The sequence below is a fragment of the Panthera pardus genome, unplaced genomic scaffold (assembly GCF_024362965.1).
Source record: "Panthera pardus isolate Hobbes unplaced genomic scaffold, ASM2436296v1 HiC_scaffold_24, whole genome shotgun sequence".
NCBI lineage: Eukaryota > Metazoa > Chordata > Mammalia > Carnivora > Felidae > Panthera > Panthera pardus.
The window spans coordinates 100,433,727-100,440,054 of NW_026526810.1; the positions used below are offsets into that span (position 1 = coordinate 100,433,727).

Sequence of the window (6,328 nt, forward strand, 5' to 3'; positions counted from 1 at the left end):
TTTTTTCAGAATGTACCCTGAATTTAAAACCGTAAATCTTTCTTCCCTGTTTATTTTACTGCAGCATTAGAAAATCGAGTATTAAGCATTTCTTTGAGGTTATTGGAAGGAGAATAATCTATCTTTTCCCTAATTGGGGATATTTCCAAGATATTGCCAAGCTAGTAAGATAGTAAACACTTAAACCAAGAAATTTAAGTTCCTTTCAAAACTCAAATAAGTGTATGTATACTGAGTATTTTTCTTTAGAAACCATTTCACTTGATTTTATAATTTCAGATTAATTATGAAATGCCAAATTTAAAAGCCAATAATTAGATGAGAACGAGAGACTGAAAATATTAAATTATATTGCTTACTCAGTCACCACTTTCCGTTTCTCTGAAAGAAATATGATCGTTCCTGCTTCATTTCCAAAATGAAGGAAACATTTAACTCCTTTCTAATTAGTCTTTCTGGAAAACAAATTGAAACGTTAGATGACTACTTCTTTCAGACTTTTCTGACAAATGCAGGTACATAATAGTATCAGTTCACCGATGAATTTTGAAGTACAAAATATTCTGTGATCTTGCCATCTTGAAACTATGAATTTGCTAACTGTATATTGTGTTTTTCAGGTTTTATCTAAGCATTTGTAAGTTACATGTCTGTATGTATATGTGTACATATATACATACTGATTTACATATGTACACAGGTATTATACACAGAGAGAAATGGATTCATATTCAAATTTTGTTGTATATCCTCTTCACAATACTATACTGTAACATCTTCTATAAGCACAGATTAATTTTTGTAGACTTTTGTCTTGTGTCTTAAATTTTTGTTATTTGATTTTATGGAAAGATTTTTCCTAGGGCAAATGTGTCAGTTAGGGGATTGACCTACTAACTGCTACTGAATAAAGACAAGAAACATAATGGTCTATTTGTCCTAGAATGTAAGCTCCATGGGACAAGTAACATGGTCTGTTTTGTTAATCAGTCTTGCTGAGAACAGTATATGGCTCAATGGAGATGACTAAGAAATACTTGTTGAATAAATGAATAATATTCTTTAACATGAATATCCTAAAGGTTCATTTTGAAGTTTATTAGAAGTTAGAAGACATTTTCCTGGAGAAAATAGTTATAAATAATAACTAGCTGTCCTGAAAATGTAATTCATGTTTAATTTTAAATGTCACTGTTTGCAGTTTTTTTTCCATTAAGTAAGGATATATATTTTTAAACATTATCTGTTTGAAGTATTAGGGTTTTGCAGCAATTACCAGGTAGAAAATAGAACAACAAATCTTATTAATCGTAAGAATACTCGAAGTAATAGATCTGCTTGTCTAGGGGTAACCTCCTCTTGAAAAAAAAAGCCAATAAGATTAGAAATCAACTTAATAAAAATTTTCATGTCTTATGATGAAAATTACAACACTTCTTGAAAACGATTTTAGAAAACAGTCAAATCTTGTGTTTCTAGCTATGCCAGGAAGACATAATTATAAAGGTGTTGATTTAATTGATTAATAGCATTAACTACAACTCATGCATTTACCTGACCACATCAGTTTAGGAATAAAAAGTAAAAGACATTAGAGTATAGATTAGAGTGATAAGGGAAATAATCTTAAATCTTTAGCCTCTTTTTAATAAATTGGTATTCTAGTTTCTCTACCTTCTCCCTTTGCCTCCAGATCTCTTCTCTGGCGGCATCACTTGCTCTCTCTTTGGTGATATAGTATTGGTGCCACTCACTGTTATGCTGCTAGGTGATTTTTTTTTTTTTTTAAATCAGTAGCTTTTCTAACTTACATCTAGTATACCCACCAAATGCTTACTTACACTTGAAAGTGCATATCCATATAATCATGGTAAATCCAAATTGTATGCTTTGTTCATAGTACTAACATTATTATTCTGTTTAATTATGATCATAACCTGTAGGATTACGGGAGCACTGATGAAGCACATATTTAGGGATCCTAAAACAAATGTTGAAGGGTGGGGTAGTCAGCCTTCCATGGGCTGAAGTCAAAGTCAAATAGATTAGGGCTAAATACTAAAGCCAAGTGGAACTTACACACATCTCTACTAAGAATACAAAGGTAAAGAAAGATGAATGAGGCAGTTTCCTGCCTCCAAGAAGCTTTGAGGATTGTAGAGGAAGATAAGTACAGTTAACCCTTCAGCAATGCAGGTGGTTAGGGGTACTGACCCCCTGCACAGTTGAAAATCCACGTATATATTACTTTTGACTCCCCCAAAAATGTGACTAATTGCCTTCCCCTCAAAACTTGACTGTTAACTGGAAGCCTTACCGATAACTATTAACACATATTTTATATATGTTTTATATACTGTATTCTTACAATAAAGCAAATTAGGGAAAAGAAAATGGTGTTAAGAAAATCATAAAGAGAAAATAACATTTATAGTACTATATTGCATTTATCAAAAAATTCCATATATAAGTGGATCTACACATTTCAGATCTGTGCTGTTCAAAGGTCATGTGTATGTAGCAAAATAACCAGAGTGGTGAAATTTAGGGGAGAAGAACAGTTTTGGAAGACAGAGTAGAGACAAAATAATGCTGGATTGAATCTTAAAAGTTTCTCACATAAATTTGCCAAGTCACATACTGAGAAGGGTACCTCAGGCTGAGAGAGACTGAGCGAGAAGGGAATGAAATATGTTTTTGAGTAACTGCAGTGTGACCAAAGGAATAGGGAATAATGAGGATGAGGAGATGGACAGGGAACTAGCTGAGGGAGGGTTTCTTTAGAAAATAGATTTTGTCCTGTGTACATTTGATGGGATTTTAAGCAGGGCATAATATGAGATTTCTGACTGTGGAATGATAATTGGGTAGATATTTGGGTGAAATTAAAGCACAGTAATAGTGAAATAGTTCAGTCATTGGTTCCCAGATCTAACTGTATATCATATGCATCTTGGGAGTTTTACAAACCCAGAATTTTGGGCCCTGCTTCAGATCTACTGAATCAGAATTTACGAAGGTGGAGCCCAGAAGTTTGGAATGTTGAATGCCCCTAAATAATTATGATGCACCTAGACCAGCATTTGAAAATATAGCACTAGGTAACTATTTCTACAGTAGGCTAAGTGGGAGGCTATCCTGCTTGTCACTATATTCCTTATAACTTGAACAGTGCATGGTAAATGCTCAATAAATATTTATGTAACAAATATTTCTTTAATGAAAGAAGTTATTCTGAGGTTCAGGAAGTCCACTTCCCATCTTGTGTTTTGGTTCTCTATAGAGTTGTTTTCATGAACTGAGCTAATACATGAAAGTGTTTAACATAGTGCCTGATACACATTAAGTGCTCAATAAATGGTAGAAGGGGAAGATTTTCTTTGTCTTTTTTCTCTTACGTTACTTTGTGTGATTAGGTATCTTGGCAATTGGCTAATGCTTAGCCAGCTTTGAAGTGAGTATGCAGATTGGTTTTACTTTGGGGATCCAGATGTGGAGCAAATAAAACACCAGCAATGGTGAGCTGAGATGTTTGAGTACAGTCTGGTGGGATTATATGAGGTAGATTGAATTACTATCCTCTGATTCTCTCCCCTTAGTGTTGGCAGTATCCACTAAAGGCTGTATTGCTTTGAAGAGCTGGTGGACAGTGGAGCCCAGAGCATCGCCATTGTAGGTGCTTTTGAATTAGGATTTTGGATTTATAAGCGGATACCAGGAAAGAGCCTGCCCATGAGTGCTTCTGAATGGCTTAGAGTCAAGTCCTAAATTCCAGAGCCAACCCCTCTACCTCTCCTTTATGTCTTGGGAGATGTGTAGACAAATTTTGAACTTTATAATGCCTGGATATATGTATACTTACCTTAGTAATTAGAATTGAATTTCTGAGAGGTAGCATAGTCTGTTGTTAACAGCATAGTTTTTAGAGCCAGACTGCTTGAGTTTGAATAAAGCTGTGCCACTTATTAACTCTATAAACTTGGGTAAGTTATTTAACCAGGTTCCTTATTTGTAACATGGTGATGATAATAAAAATTAAGTTAATTGATGAGAAATGTTTAGAGTACCACTGTGTACATAGTATAATCACCTTGTATAGGAGTTTGGATTAAAGCTGCAGGCCAAAATGCCAACTAAGAACATGAAAATTTCCTTGGAATTTCCTCTGGCCTGAGATTTTAAGAAGTGCAGGGCAGTTAAAACAGTGAGATGTACAATTTTTCACCTATCAGCTTCACAAAAATTAAAAAGGTAAAAAAGACCCATAATACATATATTACAGCAGAGTGCGTGGAGAAATAGATAAACACATTCATGAATTTGCAGAGACAAAAATAGTTACAGACCTTTTTTGGAAAGGTACATTTAAATGCCACATCCTTGGGGTGCCTGGGTGGCTTGGTTGGTTAAGCGTCTGACTTCGGCTCAGGTCATGATCTCACGGTCCGTGGGTTTGAGCCCCGCATCGGGCTCTGTGCTGACAGCTCAGAGCCTGGAGCCTGTTTCAGATTTTGTGTCTTCCTCTCTCTGTGCCCCTCCCATGTTCATGCTCTGTCTCTCTCTGTCTCAAAAATAAATAAACGTTAAAAAAATTAAAAAAAAAAATAAATGCCACATCCTTTAGATCATGGAATTTCACTTCAGAAGTTCTGTCCTGTAGAAATACCAACATAAGAAGTGGAAAACAACAACTTGTACCTTCAAAGCCAGAAAGAGTTTTTAAAGCAGCAAATAATAGATTTGAGAGACTTTTTAAAAAAAAATGTATACATTAACTTTATTAGAAATAGGATGAAACAGGGTGCCTAGGTGGCTCAGTCGGTTAAGCATCCGACTTCAGCTCAGGTCATGATCTCGTGGCTCATGAGTTTGAGCCCCACATCCAGCTCTGTGCTGACAGCTCGGAGCCTGGAGCCTGCTTCAGAATCTGTGACTGCCCCACCTCTCTGTCCCCTCCCCAGCTCATGCCCTGTCTCTCAAACAATAAGTAAACGTTAAAAAAGAAAAAAGTAAAAAGAAAAAAAAAAAGAAAAATAGGATGAATCAGTTCTTAACGTTTTGAATGATTGGCTCTAACTTCAGGTCTTAAAGTCACATGTATTTATAATCAGGAATGTTAATAGGCTTTTCTTTTACAATTAGACAACAAAAAGAGATGAATTAAAATATCTGCAATTATTTTGTGTTCTTGTTAATCTAAATACTAAGCATTCTCTGTAAAATGGCTATTGCCATTCAACTTTGTATACAAGAAGGTTAGTGACAGCGGCTCATTTTCCTAAGTGTATTTTCTATACAAAATAATTTCAGATATAATTTAGTTAGCTTCTTGTCCAGTGCTGTATGTTAAATAGTGATGAAATAGTAAGTGTGTGAAAACTACAGTACCACAAAGATCAACTTATTTTGCTATTTTCCTCAAATGTTAGTCCTAAAACAGTCATAGAGATGGTAAGCAAACTATTGAAAAGATAGATTTTTTACTATACTCTTAACTGATTTCTACTAAGATGTGAAATAGCACTTTATACAGACATGTCAGTGCAGAACTTTACTTGATTTGTACTTAATTAAAAACAACAAAGATGGAATTGATAATTTAGAGAAATACAGTACCTCATTTGCATGCAGAAAATCTGCCCATTTTCTTCTGATCTACAAAAACTTTTATTTCGCAATCTAAGTAGTAAGTAAATAAATAGTACAGGATTCATCTCTGTGGGACCCAGATGCTGTGGTTTGCCCAAAATAATTTCTTGGCTAGTACTTTAATTCTGTGGGGTATGACCTGATAAAAAGAGCCTTCTTCTGAGTAGACAAGAAGCTGAGCTGTGCTGATGCTGAAACTCATAAGAACTTTGTTGGTTATAGCTTTAAGCTAAGAAACGTTTTAAGAGCCCCCATAGTCACATGTGTGAAGAACATCTTATAAATTCCTATATTAAATCTTTATTATAGGTCTCCTGATTGCTTTATGTCTAGATAGATTATGTAATATAGGACACAATGATTTTCATCACCTTCATCTAATTTAGGTTTGTCAACTCTTGAAATACCCAGTTACTTGTTTTATTGAGGCTTATTTTTCTTCCAGAATTCTGGCTCATGCTCAAATTCTTACTCTCCTAGTCTTCACTGCTTAAGTATATTATGCTATAAATGTTTTATCCAGGCTCACATTTCTTATGGATTTGTCTTATAAATTTAGTTGCCACATCTTTAACAATATTGTCTTCAGAGTTCTGGACAATACAAGTGTTTCTAAAGGTGTAATCACCATGGTTAGCTAGATCAGATACCCTTTAAAAGCATATGGCAGGTTATAAAA

General features: G+C 34.6%; 1 protein-coding gene across 1 annotated transcript in view; it reads left to right on the top strand.

Annotated features, from left to right (window-relative positions):
- Positions 1-6,328, top strand: part of HIF1A (hypoxia inducible factor 1 subunit alpha) — a 41,881-nt gene that overhangs the window by 11,434 nt on the left and 24,119 nt on the right. The window lies entirely within an intron of this gene.